At 39.4% G+C, this 14,408-nt stretch overlaps 1 protein-coding gene across 6 annotated transcripts in view; it reads right to left on the bottom strand.

The window, feature by feature from the left end:
- SGK3 (serum/glucocorticoid regulated kinase family member 3) overlaps positions 1 to 13,992 on the bottom strand; it is a 119,511-nt gene extending 105,519 nt beyond the window's left edge. The window contains exons 1-3 of one of the 6 annotated variants that reach the window (XM_070631543.1): positions 13,839 to 13,955; positions 9,581 to 9,781; positions 7,953 to 8,185 (exon numbers count right to left, since the gene is read on the bottom strand). The gene's annotated coding sequence lies outside the window, so the exon portion shown is untranslated. Of the gene's footprint in view, positions 1 to 7,952; positions 8,186 to 9,580; positions 9,782 to 13,838 lie in introns of all 6 variants that reach the window. The other 5 variants (XM_070631549.1, XM_070631544.1, XM_070631550.1 and 2 more) reach the window with 5 other exon arrangements.
- Between the last annotated feature and the right edge of the window lie 416 nt (positions 13,993 to 14,408).

A 14,408-nucleotide genomic window follows, 5' to 3' on the forward strand; every position in this document is an offset into this window, starting at 1 on the left:
GCTTGACAAGCGGTGCCATGTCCGCACATGGGATCTGAACTGGCAAACCCTGGGCCACCAAGCAGAATGTGTGAACTTCACCGCTGCACCACCAGGCCGGCCCCAATAATTTTCAAATTTAATTTTGTTTAAATAGCCCGCTAAAACAACATTATAAGTTTGCATTTGAGTCTTTTATCTTGATAGTAAGTTTTCATATTTATATTAATACGAAACATTAAAATAATACTTTAAAAGTATTAAGTGGAACAGCTAGACAAAAGATCAACAAGGAAGGAGAAGACATGAACAACACTATAAACCAGCTAGAGCTAACAGCCATGTACAGAACATTCCTCCCAACAAGAACAAAACATACATTCTCTCATGTCCACACAAAATATTCTCTAGGGTAGCTTATATGGTAAGCCACTAGAAGGCCTCATTACTTGAAAAGGATGGTAATCATACAAAGTTATGTTCTCAGAAAACAATGGATTTAAATTAGAAAGCAATAACAAAAGGACATTGGGTAAATTCACAAATATGTGCAGACTACACAACATATTGTTAAGTAACCAATGGGTCAAAGAAGAAATCACAAGAGAAATTAGGAAATACTTTCAGACAAATGAAAATGAAAACACAATATACCAAAACTTCTAGAATTCAGCTAATGTAATGTTTGGAGGGAATTTTATAGCTGTGAATGCCTGTATTAAACTAACAGCCTAAACTTCTACCTTAAGAAACTAGAAAAAGAAGAGCAAGCTAAACCTAAAGCAAGCAGATGGAATAAAGTAATAATGACTAGAGCAGAAATCAATGAAATAGAGAACAGAAAAACAATATAGAAAATCAATGCAACCAAAAGATGGTTCTTTGGAAAAAATCAACAAAATTGGTAAATCTTTAGCTAGACTGATTAAGAAGAAAAGAGAAGACTCATCACTAAAATAAGGAATGAAAGAGAGAACACCACTACCAAACTCACAAAAGTAAAAGAGAAATTTAAGAGAATACTTTGGACAATTGTACACCAACAAATTAGATAACCTAGATGAAACAGGCAAATTTGTAGGAAGAAAAAAATTACCAAAACTAACACAAGAAGAAATAGAAACTATCTGAACATACATATAACAAGATATTGAATTAGTAAACAAAACAAAACAAACAAAGAAACAAAACTTCCTAGAAAGAAAAGCCCAGGTCCAGATAGCTTCACTGGGGAATTCTACCAAATGTTTAAAGAATTCTTCACAAATAATTCACTAAATCTTCCCCCTTAAAAAAATAAAAATTAAAAAAAAAGGAAAAAACTTATTCAATAAGGCCAGTATTATCCTGACACCAAAACCAAATAAAGGTACCACACACACAAAAAGAAAATTATACATCAACACAGGTGCAAAAATCCTCAACAAAATACTAGCAAACCAAATCCAGCAACATATAAAAAGGATTATATACTACGACCAAATGCTATTTATCCCAGGAATGAAAAGTTGGCTTAACATCTGAAAAGCAATCAATGTAATACACTGTATTAATAGAATAAAAGATAAAAACCACATAATCATCTCAATAGATGCAGAAAAGGAATTTAACAAAATCTAACACCCTTTAATGATAAAAACACAAAAACTAGGAATAGAAGAGAATTTCCCCAAGCTAATAAAGAGCATCTACAAAAAATCTACAGCTAACACCACATGCAATGGTGAAAGACTGAATGCTCTTCCCCCGAGATCAGGAATAAGACCAGGATATGAGCTCTCTTCACTTGTATTCAACATTGTACTGAAGGTTCTGGCCAGAACAACTGGGCAAGAAAAAAAAATTATAAAAGGCATTCAGATTCATAAGGAAGAAGCAGAACTATCTCTATATGCAGACGATATGATCTTGTATATAGAAAATCCTAATGAATCCACCAAAAAACTATTCAAACTAATAAATAAGTTCAGCAAGATTGAAGAATAGAAGACTAATATTCAAAAATCAATTGTACTAATATGTCAATTATATCTTAATAAAAAATCAATTGTATCTCTAAATAGCAGCAATGAGCAGACATTAAATGAATTAAGGAAAGAATTCCATTTTAAAAAGCATCAAAAAGAATAAAACACCTAGGAACAAATTTTAACAAAAGAAGCATAAGACTTATACACTGAAAACTACAAAATATTGTTGAAAGAAATTATAGAAGACCTTAATAAATGGAAAAACAACTCTTGTCGATGGACCTGAAGACTAGTCATCATTAAGATGGCAATACTCTCCAAATTGATCTATAGATTCAATGCAATTCCTATCAAAATTTCAGTTGCCATTTTTTCATAAATTGACAAAATGATCCTAAAATTCAGATGGAAATGAAATAGACCCAAAATAGACCGATCTTGAAAAAGAAGAACAAAGCTGGAGGTCTCAGACTTCCTGATTTCAAAACTTACTACAAAGCCATGCTAAGCTAATTAAGACAGTGTGACCTTAAGATAGATAAATCAATAAACCAGAATTGAAAGTACAGAAATAAACCTTTACACTTACAGTCAATTGTCTTTTGACATGGATGCCAAGATAATCCAATGGAGAACGAACACTCTTTTCAACCATTGGTCCTGGGACAACTGGATATCCACATGCAAAAGAATGAAGTTGGACCCTTATGTCACACCATAAACAAAAATTAACTCAAAGTAGATCATAGATCTAAAAGTAAGAGCTAAAACTATAAAGCTCTTAGAAGAAAACACAATAGTAAATCTCTGTAACCTTGGGTTAGGCAATAATTTCTTAGATGATAACGACACCAAAAGCACAGGTGACAAAAGAAAAAATAAATTGGACTTCATCAAAATAAAAACTTTTGTGCTTCAAGGGAAATCATAAAGAAAATGAAAAAGAAAACCCACAGAATGGAAGAAATATTTGTAAATCATATATCTAGTAAGTAATGTGCATCCAGAATATATAAAGAACTCCTACAATTCAACAAAAAAGACAAATATCCCAATGAAAAAATGGGCAAAGTATCTGAATAGACATTTGTCCAAAGAAGATATACCAATGGTCAATAAGCACATGAAAGATACTCCACACTACTAGCAATTAGGGAAATGCAAACCAAAACCACAACAAGATACCACTTCACACCCACTAAAGCGATCAAAATCAAAAAAACAGACAAGTGTTAGTGGGGATGTGGAGAAATTTGAACCCTCACACATTACTGGTGCGATTGTAAAACACTGCAAACACTGGAAAACTGGCAATTCCTCAGAAAGTTAAACAGTTACCACAAGACCTAGCAGCAATTCTGCTCCTAGGTATAGACCCAAGAGAAATAAAAACATATATCCACAGAAAAACTTGCATATGGATATTCATAGCAGCATTATTCATAATTTCCAAATAGTGGAAATAACCCAAATATACATTAACAGATGAATGAATAAGGAAAATATGGTATACTGATACAATGGAAAACTTTTCAGCAATAAAAAAAAATGAAGTACCACATGCTACCATGCGAATGAACCTTAAAAACATTATGCTAAATGAAATAAACCAGTCATAAAAGACCACATACTATATGATTCCATTTCTTATGAAATATCCAGAACAGGCAAATCTATATAGAGAAAAAGTAAACTCATGGTTGCCAAGGGCTGGGGGATGAGAGTTACTGCTAAATGAGTCTAGGGTTTCTTTTGGGGATAATGAAAATGTTCTGAAAATAGATAGTGACAATGGCTGCACAACTCTGGGACTAAACCACCGAACTTTACACTTTAAAAGGTGAATTTAATGGCATGTGAATTAAGTCTCAATAAAGCTGTGTTTAGTTGTTTTTTTTTTTTAAGCATTAAGTGTTAAGAGACTCCAGAGTATGCTATGAGTTTATTCTGCCCTCTCCATTCACTATCCATGACCTTTTTAAACTTCTCTAATCATTTGACTTTCCTTAGTATCTTTCTCAACATCTTTGCCCAGAACATAAATACATTTTATTAGATAACAGAATCACGGGAACTCGGACCTAAAATGTTCTTTCATTCTTACTTGGTTAACAAGAGCTCATCCCAGTATCTGCCAAGATACACGATATATCTGCATTAGCTAATATCTAACAAAAATCAGCAAAATGTTGGATTGTACCTGCTGACTGCTCTATTTCCAAGGATTAATATAAGTGGTGCTAGTTATCATCATTAAGGGTTTTTAGAATATGACAACAGCATTTGTTAGAGTTGGCAAAGTTCACTGGACACAGGTTGCTAACAGTCGGAGTCTGACAGCTCTACAGATAACACAAGACATTCAAATTCTGTAGGTTCAGAATTTAACACATTCAGTAATTAAACTTAGAATTTTAAATCCTTTTCTATTAGGCAAGAAATATATGATATTTAACCCAATTTCAGTCAGCTTTCTTCTTGAAATATGGCAGTAGTTTCTAAATTAAAACATTAATATAATACCAGAATAAGAAAGTAAAAATGAAAAGCCAGTTTTCACACTCATTTATCCAGTGCCTCATCAGCAGATGGGCATCTGAGTTATCTGTGAATCAATTCCGTGTGTTCTTTCTGACAAGGGGCTTGAGAGTGGGCCTTTACCAACCCTTCTCAGAGGCTCAGGGCCCTCCCGGTAGATCCAGGTAGACCTGTTCATCAGCCCTGCCCCGTGTTGGCCACACACAGCTACCTTCAAGACCTCACTAAACCCCGATTTTCTCATCTGTAAAATAAAACTACCCACCTACCCCACAGAGTTATTATGAGAAGTTAATAAAATAAAGTCTCTAAACTATCCAGCACATGGTAGGTACTCAATAAATATTAGTTGCTTTCTCTTTGCTCTCCACAGAGTAAAATACAGGTCACAAATGACAAAAACTACAAAAATCCTGATGAAAGAAACTATTTGGTTTAACATGTACTAAAAATAGCAGAATTATCTAAACGCTAAAAGAAAACCAAGCTTTATTTTCTAAAAGCACCAAACTCAGTTAATCCTAAGTAGGTAAATTATAACCATGATGATAAGATAGAAGACACCATGGGGAAAAAAATCAACTAACTTTGTACTAATTGTGCTGGTATTGTCTAACAGTTTTATTAGGAAGCAAGTGAATATCCAGTCAGCAGAATACCGCAGATAATTTCAATCAAACAGCTCTTCCAATAAGCCAACAATTACTTAAGGTTTGGCCGTACTTGCAGTTATCAGAATTTCCTAAGGGAAGCTTCATAATGAATCTTAGTCACAGCACTTGAGCGCGCTGAAGGGGAACGAGGCCAGGTCAGGATGCAGCAAAACACTACTAGTCCTTTGAGACTAGACTACACGTGCATTTTTTTTTTTTAAGATTGGCACCTGAGCTAACATCTGTTGCCAATCTTTTTTCTTCTTCTTCTTCTTCTTCTCCCCAAAGCCCCCCAGTACATAGTTGTATATGCCAGGTCTAAGGCCCTCTGGCTGTGCTATGTGGGACGCTGCCTCAACATGGCCTGAGAGCCCTGCCATGTCTGCACCCAGGATCTGAACCTGTGAAACCCAGGCCGCTGAAGGGGAGCGCGCGAACTTAACCACTCGGCCACAGGGCCGGCCCCTGCACATGCATTCTTAAAAAAGGACTTAAAACAACAACTTTTCTAAACACATATGGAAAAGGAACAACAGAATATACAGATCTATTTTTTAAAAGCTAGGGAATCCAAAGACATATTTAAAACAATTTTTACAATAGGTTACATATTCATCTGGTTCAAAAACCAAGAAAATAAAAAGAGAAGTCCACTTCCCATCCAGTCCTCCTCACCCAGTCCCAAATAGATAAACACTGCTAGTTTATGTATCCTCCCAGAGTCTCTTTACACTTATGCAAACACATCAAAAACATATAATTTTTTCCTTGTTTTTCTACACAGAGGTAGCAATTCACAAACATCTTTCTGCATCTCAAAGGCAAATTTTTAATCCTAAAATGTCCAATGAAAGCAACTAATAATTCAATGGGACAGGGACTTTTGTTCACACTTGAGTGGACTTTTAAAGGAGGAACAGAAATAAATGATGTTAATGTTAGTGGGAATCAGAAATAAAGGAAACCTAAAGAGGAAGACAAAATTCAAAGGGAAAAGGGGTCATAGTCTTATAAATCTCTTTAAAACTTTTCTCTGCTAAAACATTGGAATGTCTTACCTTTCATTAATTTAAAAAAAATCATTCCCTTACAGACAAAAAATAGATAAGATAAACTAAATAGTCAAGGTGGCGGGGCGGGGAGGTAAAAGGAGATCAATTAGAAAAGAGAGAAAAGTACTTATGTTGAACTGACCAAAACGTCAACTATGCACAACTATGTACACCCAGAACTACAAAACTAAGAGCCATGTTTTAAAATTGTAGCAAAGTCTTAACTTCTGAATGTTTATTAACAGGAGTCCCAGCTCAAATAAGCAAATAATATGGTACTCTCGTGTTTAAGCCATCATCAATTTTAGTACCATGTTGTTTGGAGGCTGAAAAAAAATGTCTCTTCAAAACCTTTCTCATTAATGTTCGTGAAAAAACAGGCCTTTGCTCCCAGCGTAGTTTAAGCAGCTGTTGGCTCGGTGCGGAGCTCCTCATGCTGTCTGCCGAAGCACCTTCGCAGGTGAGCTGAAGCCGGTGTGAAGTCAGCCCCGTGGGCCTCATCCCCCAGCTCTACCTCCCGTGAGAGTCTCCAGCCGCAAGGCAACCGAACGTTCCTGCAACCAGTACTGCCGCTTCTCCAGCCCCAAGGATGGAAGGCTGATCCATTTTTCTCACCAACGCATATCTCTGCTAATGAAAATGTGGCAGGAAAGGGTTTGGAACCCTAACATACCACTCTCAAAGACTGCTAAGCTTTGGTCTAAGATAGTCTTCTCAGTCTTCAACTTACTTAAAAACAAAGAGGTAAACGAAATATCTAGAATTTCGGATGTATTTTCTGAAGAGAACCGTGGTCTTACCTAGAAGTTAGCTTTGAAGAACAAAACACTCTCTATTCAATGCATAATATGGCTGACATCTTCGATAGGAAAACAAAAAGCAGCACAAAACAATGCAATTGCAATGACGTGATCCAAAAAAAATTATAAATAGTTTTAAATTTTATTGTATATGCCAATACTTAAGGAAAAACAGCTTATTTAGAGAAGAGGAGGTGGGTGGAGACTTCTGCGGAAATTTTGAAAGCAATTACTGGGTATTCTCAAGGGCTTTGAAGGTTGAAACCACTAGTTCTTTTTAATGTCTACCTTTCCTCCTAAACTAAAAGCTTTCCTTTTCTTTATTAAAGGCTTTTTCTTAACTGTATCACCATGATTAGTATCTTTTCTGCTCAAGACCAAAATGAAGACAGTGGGAGAGAGAAAGGACAGGGAGAAATTTTCTTAAAGCAAAAGCTGGAAAAAGAGGAAAAAAGAATACGGTCAAAAGGGGACTAAATTCTCAGAACGGTGGTAAGGCTGCAAAAGGACATAGGAGGAAAGTGTAGGCGACAGCTTGTGCACATGCGCAGTGGGAGAAGAAACAGGGGGTGGAGAGTTGTTAGCCCTGTCTGGAAAAACTGGTGGCGTTAGTAACTGAGGAGTTGTATGCACAAAATTATACTAAGTGTTACTAACTCTGAGACAGCCTCTAATCTAATAGGATCACAAGAAACATCAAGGCCACCTATTCCTACCATTGGTGGGAGCTTTGTCAAACCAATTACTTCAAACAATGTACTTATCTTAGGAAATTATTTCAAAACATGTAAAGTTTAGCTGTTCTAATTTTTAATGAATTCAACACTTTTTCCTTGGTTCAAGTCTATTATTTCTGCTGCTTCTTTAGTGATCACAATCAATCATATGTGAGTATTCTATCATTGCTCTTCTTAAATATCGTGTACTTTAGCTGTACTTAAAATATAAATATACACTGACCTCCAGTAGAAGAATATATGCTTTATGCTGATTTGGATGGAGTTGTCAGTCCATCCACACACCGTCACCTCACTCCCTTTTATGAGCAGTAGTATAAATTTCCAAGAGTATTATCCAGGTTTGGGGAATGGCAGGTGGCCAGGAAACACAGTAAAATAACTGGTTCAAAGGTGCATGGAATCTATGACGTTCGTTGGCTACATAAACATGATTCTCTAACCAACAAAGCAAGCCTGTATAAGAGAAAAATTTTTTAATGGCATTGAAAATATGGATATGCACACACAAATAAAAGTTTAGAAAGATACACTCTAAAATGCTAAGTGACTATTGAGTGGTAGGTTTACTGGTGATTCTTATTTTCTCTTTTTCTCCTTTTAATTTTTCTTAAAAAATGTATTACTTTGGTGACTTAATATATTTTAAAAGATACAAAAGAGTAAACATACAAATATAGAAAATGGATACATTATTAACTATAAACTGGAATTCCATGCAGCTGTCAAAACTAATGATGTCGATCTACAGATGTCAATGATAAAGTGTTAAATAAAAAACACAAGAACAAATTGTGTAGAATGATTCCTATTTTTTAAAACCTCCATGTACGTTTACAGATACGCAAATTTAAATAAGCATGGGAAAAGATCTAGACGGATATAAAAACTTAGCAGTGGTTATCTTTGTGGGTAAGATTAGAATGGAGAGGACTTAGTTCACACGCTTCTCAACTGCTTGAATTTAAAGGCATGCATGCCTTCATAATTAAAAATAATGCTTAGAAAATATAAGAGACAAACTAAAATAAAAATAGGAAAAAAGTGATGTACAGTGTTTTCTTGAGAAACTAAGGATATGATTCCTGTATTCCCTTGTAGCTACTCCTATGTATAATATACGTGTACATTGGATTATATAGTCTATACACTGGTCTTATATATATGTTTGCATGTGTGGATGCTGAGTTGGAAACCAGATCACTTTAAGTTAACTTTAATCTATTTTTATTTTTTAATTTTATTTTTAAAGATTGGCACCTGAGCTAACAACTGTTGCCAATCTTCTTTCTGCTTTTTCTCCTCAAATCCCCCCAGTACATAGTTGTATATTTTAGTTGTGGGTCTTTCTAGTTGTGGCATGTGGGACAGCACCTCAGCATGGCCTAATCAGCAGTGCCATGTCTGCGCCAAGGATCTGAACTGGGAAACCCTGGGCCCCCGAAGTAGAACATGCACACTTAACCGCTGCGCCACCGGGCCAGCCCCAGTGTCATTTATTTAAAATCACAAAACAGGGGCCAGCCCAAGGCCGAGTGGCTAAGTTCTCATGCTCTCCGTTGGTGGCCCTGGGTTCCCTGGTTCGGATCCTGGGCGCAGACCTGCACACCACTCCTCAAGTCGTGCTATGGCAGCATCCCACACAGAAGAACTAGAATGACCTACAACTAGGATATACAACTATGTACTGGGGCTTTGGGGAGAAAAAATAAATAAAAAGAGGAAGATTGGCAACAGTTGTTAGCTCAGAGCCAATCTTCTTCACCAAAAAAACAAAACAGTGAAAAGAATGACATTATTATTTCAACATTGTAGGCATTCTCCAAAAAGAGTAAGCCTTTAAAAAGATACCAAATCCAGGGGCTGGCCCCGTGGCCGAGCGGTTACGTTCGCGCGCTCCGCTGCAGGCGGCCCAGTGTTTCGTTGGTTCGAATCCTGGGCGAATCCTGGGCGCGGACATGGCACTGCTCATCCGACCACGCTGAGGCGGCGTCCCACATGCCACAACTAGAAGAACCCACAACGAAGAATACACAACTATGTACCGGGGGGCTTTGGGGAGAAAAAGGAAAAAATAAAATTAAAAAAAAAAAAAAGATACCAAATCCAGACCTTTACTCAGCCAAAAGCCTGTCAAATCATCCCTACTGTGAAGTTAAAAGCCACCAAACCAGCTCTCTACATTTTAATTATCTCCAAGCAAACTCATTTCGTGGCCTGAAGAAACAGCTACCTATAATGACACTTCTGCACTTGGTAGCACAAAGGAACTCTGCCCGCCAATATCATATGTCAATAGATGTTTCTAATCCTTCCCGGACTTTCTTTGATCCCATATAGGTCTTCCCCACATTTATGCGCCGGTTGGGGGAGGCACAGCAGCTCTCTGCATGAATTCTCCGTCATGAGATCTCACTAACATCTTTTCTTTCACCCACACACCTCCTATGTTCCATTTTACGCATGTATTATCAATCTCTTACCCTACAACAATTCCCCTTATAAAATCACCCTTCTCTCACTCATCCCCCACCTCCACCAAAGAAAAACAGATTTTGGTTTTGAAAAATAGAAGAAATAGTGACTGCAAGGAGACAAACTAAGGCAGGTTTCCCAGACCTGCGGGAAATAGGAAAGGCCCTGAGAAATTGGACAAGGGCAAGGATATGGTACACTGCCCTAATTCCCTTTGAAAACTCCCTGGCTCGGCTGCAGACAGGGTTCAAACCATAAAATTTTACTGGTTGATGCTCTGAATTGGCCCTCAACATCTGATTTCCATATTGTCTTCCTCGGCAATGACAATGAACTCAAAGTCAGTATTGAGTTAAAATTACTTTGACATGAATTACAAGATGTGGAATTAGCACCTCTTAGGTTTTCCTTTTTCCTCCATGAAATAGAAAAAAAAAAGTGAAATGAGAACAAAGACTTCACCATAAGGAATAGAATAGGTAAAGGAAAACAGACAGCGGAGTCCCTTAAAATAATGTGGGAGCTGTTTCTGTCAGGAATAACATGTTACATAATTTGAGTTTCATGAATCAGCAGTTTAGTCAGTAATTTACATGAATTAAAAAAAAGGAGAGAAAAAACATGAGGATTGGAAAAGGTAAAGTGGTTTCCGAAACAAGGCAGGTTTCAAGAGTATTTTATTCCACCCACACACAGAAGAACGTTGACAGGCAGATGACTCAGTCTGGCTTCATTAAGGGTTTCTTACCACTTAATATCCCTCACGGGAAAGGCCACCCCATCTCTCATTTCTCCCTGAAAGTCCTTCTCAATACCTCCCACTAGGTAGTGGCCATATTTTCCTCTCTAATTGAAGGTTATCCGTCTGGAGGTCACATACTTTAGGATACAGAGGGTTATGCTTGAAGGATATAAATAGTTGAGGGGTTTTTGTTTTTCAAAAAAAAGACCCTTTATACTACAGTAATTGCAACATTTCAAAAAACACAGTAGTGATGTCAGACACTTAAAAAAAACACCCCTATGTTCATTGTGTTTGAGTTTGATCATAAATCTAAGTTGCTTAACTGAGTTCATTCACATTGAAAACCTGTAGTGATTTGTCGTCCTTAACATAGACCTTAATGAGTAGGGAGAGACAAGAAAGCTGTCAACACAAATATTAAGACCATGTGTGCAATCCAAGCATTCTCAAAATCAGAGAAAAAAAGCAGGATGTTTGAAAGAGAAAAAAAATAAGCAACCTATTTGCTTTTTCAAAAAACCAGAGATGCTAAATCCTAAGAAATTAGGCTAAAAGGCATTCTCATCTCTTTTGTAGAAAATATGTTGTATCAGATACTGTTTGAAATAAGAGAGAGACACTGGTTTCGGCCTGGAAATCTCAGGTACAAATCAATTATGGTACTTGAGAGGCATAATGTTTTAAAACAGCAAGAAATCTGAAGGCATTTGGAGTCATTCATTTCACAAATGTTTATTACAGGCTGGTACATGCCAGGCACTGTGCACACACCTGCTCTCTATTCAAGCCATGCCCAGCAATCCTGGCTAAAGCACTATAACATTTCCATGCCTCAGTTTCCTCATCTGTAAAAACAGTACTGAAAAATGGCCACCAACCTTACAAAGTCTTTCTGAAGAGCACACGAGTGTGTCTGGAAGCACTCTGTAAACCATGAAAGTGTTAGTTTGGCTGAATTGAATTCGTGAATGCCACTAATGTCTGTTGCACCATCAATTACATGAGAGGAAAGTGAGCCTTCTTGCTTCCAGGAGACACTCCATAATCCTATTAAATAAAGCCTAGAGTCTCATTTAATCATCTCCCTGGAAATTTAAATATATGAAAGACAGAGAAAGAGAAAGCTAGAAAGAGAAAGAAAGCTAGTACGACATGCAGATTTTGACATTAGATTCATAATAGCTACAATGACAAGAACCAAGTCTATTTTATTCACCGTTTTGGGTCTTTATCAATCTGGCCATTAGGCCAAGGCATTCATTTGAAAAGGGCATTTTATTCTGGAAAAATATCCTCTCTATATATCTGCAAATCACAAAATGGACACCTGCAAAGTTGACCCATCAACTCAATGTTACTAACAGAAAATGGCAGTAAGATTGCAAAGCATATGTTATATGAATGTGTACAAATAATAACCTTCTATTTTATAGTACATTTCAAGTTCAATCGGACCCTCAAATCTAAACTACAGTCATATCAATTGTCAAACAGATTAGGAACAAAGCTCATTTTAAAAACAAAATTAGGCTCAATGAAGTGGCAGTTGAAGAAATGGGGAAGTTCTGGTCTCTCCAGAGTTAGCAAACTACCACCCGATGAGAAAAACAATCTTACGGAAGATGCTGGGGATCTGGCCAAAGATCTGCAAGGAAGTCTCATTCCCCAGCTCCAGACTCCTTTCCCCCAGGGAGTGGAGGGCTGGTGGCTTCTCTCACAGCAGTGGTAGCCAAGCGGGCCAGCAGGCACACCCAGTCCTAAAATATGCCTGAAACTTCCTCTAATGTTTCCAGCTCTTGCAGTGACAGTCAGGGAACTGAAGTATGCACAGCCTCTTTATTGCTAGAACCGCTATAATTTAATATTGAGCTAATAATTTGAGTTAATATTTATAAAGCACTTAGAAAGAGCCCAGCACATAGTAAGAGCTATCTAAGTGTTCATTGAATAAATAAGGCACTTTCCAGATTGGTTGGGTGAATTCTTAACCTAGTGACAAAGTACAGAATCAAAATACACAGCAATCTAAATTTTTTTTACCTTGATAAAGATTTAGGAACTGTAGTGCTCTGTATTTATTCCCACATTTCAAGTGTACCCTATATAGTCTCTTGTGCAGGTCTAAAATTCTACTCATGGTTCAGAAATCAATGTGCACAATTAAATAATGAAAGAGTTCAAGTTTCAAGAGATGAATTCTCTTTCCTCTCTCTCCAAGTAACCACCACTAAAAATGACAAACTCTAAAAATCTCAAAGCACTCCTAGATGTACAGCCCAATGCTAAAAGTGTGGGAATAAACAGAGACAAATTCACTTAAAAGAGACGGAAAGGGTTCAAATCACAAGAGAACTTAAGGGATAACAATGGCATTAAAGTCTCAAGACACCAGGTCCGCTGACAACAGGTTGATTCCCGTGCCCTCCACTCCCGAGGCCTCCTCCATCCCTGATCCTCGCAGGTGACCCGCAGCCACTTTCGACCTCAGGTTGGGGTCTCCCTCCCTCCCCGTTCCCAGCTCCTCTTCGCTCTGAAGGTGCGCACGGGTTAACACTGTCGGTCCACCGACACCACTCGGGCGTTTAGGAATCAAAAAGCAGAATCTGAATCCACCACGGGGAGACAAAGACCACAAACTCTGAGTCGGGTGCTGAGGCGAGGGTATTGCTTTTCCCCTTCCGACCAACTCGGAGGTTTCCGGGCGGAGGTGCGGAGAGCTGCCAGGGGACCCGGGAAAGTCACGTTTGCTCCGTGGAGCGGCGGCAGTCGAGGCCCGTGCACCCCCCGCCGCGCCCCATCTCACCCGCCCGGGGACCTCGGGCTGAGGTCCGGACGCGCGCGGCCCCTGCCGCCCGCCCCCGCCGTGGGTCGCCGCGGCCCCACACCTACCCGGCTCCGCGGGGCTCCTCCCGGCGCGGCGGGCGCGGAGCCGAGCGCACCCGCGCTTCCTCCTTCCCGGCAGGGCCGCCGGGCGCCGGCGTTTCCTCCCTGACGCGTCACGGCGGCAGGCGGCTCCTCCCGCGGAGGGCGCGGGCGGCCCGGAGACCGGCGGCGGGCAGCGCGCGGGAAGGCGCCCGCCGCGGAAGCCGGCTGTCCGGCCTCTTCCCGGGGGACCCCGCCGAGCCCGGGCCGCAGCGCGAGGGCCGGCCCGCCTCTCCGTGTGCGAGAAGTTCAGGGACGCCGGGGGTCCTGTCTGGAGGCTCAGACTCCTCGGCGTTTCGCGCTGCTCAGTGATAGCGACCTCTGCCCGGGGCCCGAGAGCCGCTTGGGCCAAGGCGCCCGGGGCCGGCCAGTGAAGACGACCCTGGTGTGGGCAAGGAGCAGGAGCGCTGGACCGCCGGAGGGATCCGCGTCGCCCGAGGAATGGCCTGGCGGACATGTGGCTGGGGGTCACCTGGAAACTCAAGAGAAGTGAAATAAGTATCCAGATAATTCAGGGGAACAGCTATGCTTCATTTA

This window comes from Equus przewalskii, chromosome 8 (assembly GCF_037783145.1).
Source record: "Equus przewalskii isolate Varuska chromosome 8, EquPr2, whole genome shotgun sequence".
In the NCBI taxonomy this organism is placed as follows: Eukaryota; Metazoa; Chordata; class Mammalia; order Perissodactyla; family Equidae; genus Equus; species Equus przewalskii.